A 1,363-nucleotide genomic window follows, 5' to 3' on the forward strand; every position below is an offset into this window, starting at 1 on the left:
CTTGTGATACTGAGCACCAACTGGCCAGAAAAACACCCTTTTTATCACAGAATAAAGTGTCAGCTTTTCATTAATTAAAGGATTTAAGTTTTGTGCATTGGAATTTCAAATGGAGGCATATGCCGTTGTTCTGTTGTGTTGTATTCAACTCTTAGTGACCCCATGGATCATGTCACACCAATACTGTCCAGTTCTTGTCAAAGATATTGGAGTGGTGTGCCATATCTCTCTCCAATGACTTAAGGCAAACAGAGGTTTAATGTCTTACACAAGATCATACAGCTAGTAAGTGTCTGAGGTTGGATTTGAATTCAGGTGTTCCTGACTTCAGGCCCAGCACTCTACCCATTGAGCCACTTAGCTGCCCCCAAAGTGGGGGTATAGGTAGACGCAAATAGATAAATAAGGAGTTATTAACCTGCAAACCTCCATGGACAACGTACAAGGAGAACATGATCTTGGACTGTAAAAATAAAATTTACCTGTTTATTTTCACCTTAAAATCCTATGGGTTTTTTTTTCTTTGTTGACTGTCTTTATTTCAAACCTTTTAGGAGAAAAAAAAAATCTTTGTATAATTGAAGAGAACAGCAAATACCACTTGCAACACACTCCTTTTGGGGCATCTGCCCAAGCTGCAAGGATTTTGAAGATATATACAATATATGGAGCAAAGGCAATATACCTTATACCATGCCTAAGTAGTGACAAGCTCTGACTGATCATAGACTGACCAAGGAAGAAAGATATCTACAGAAGGGAATGTAGCAAGTCTGAATCAGATCCATGGTAGCCAGTCAAAGCAGATCTTCTGGTGGTCATGTCATGGTCATAGCTGCAGGTTGGAGAGCTTCCAAGAAACTGCATTCAGATCATGAAAGGCAGTATTAGAAATGAAGTCAGTAGTTACATCAGCTGTGTTACAGTCCTGGCTGGGGTGCCATCAAGTCAATGTCCCTTAGGTTCCTAGCCAGCCAAACACCAGCAGCAAAGAGTCCCAAATTAACAATCAAATTCCTCCGGAAGTCGTTCCTGTCAGTAGGAAAGGGGTAGGCACCCCGCAGCCATTCCCCGATGCCCTCTGGAGCTCCAGTCCCTCAGCCAGAGGCCACCGCAGGCGTCACTGCCTGAGGCGGCACCGAAGATCCGCCAGCAGCCATGGCAGGTAGCCGCAAGTCCTCAGCTCCATGTGGGCTCAAATCACCAGCATGGCTGGTCGGCACTCCTTGTTAGCATCACTCTAATCCTATGTTTTTAATTTTGTGTGTTTAAAAAAAAAAACACAACATTATTCTGAGGTGTCCATAAGCTTCACCAGATTGACAAAGGGTGCAATTACTTCAGTGAAAAAAAAAAAAATTAA

At 42.8% G+C, this 1,363-nt stretch overlaps 1 pseudogene; it reads right to left on the reverse strand.

The window, feature by feature from the left end:
• Positions 1-773: 773 nt before the first annotated feature.
• On the reverse strand, positions 774-1,160 carry LOC122726632 (annotated as a pseudogene).
• Between the last annotated feature and the right edge of the window lie 203 nt (positions 1,161-1,363).

Source organism: Dromiciops gliroides, chromosome 4 (assembly GCF_019393635.1).
Source record: "Dromiciops gliroides isolate mDroGli1 chromosome 4, mDroGli1.pri, whole genome shotgun sequence".
NCBI lineage: Eukaryota > Metazoa > Chordata > Mammalia > Microbiotheria > Microbiotheriidae > Dromiciops > Dromiciops gliroides.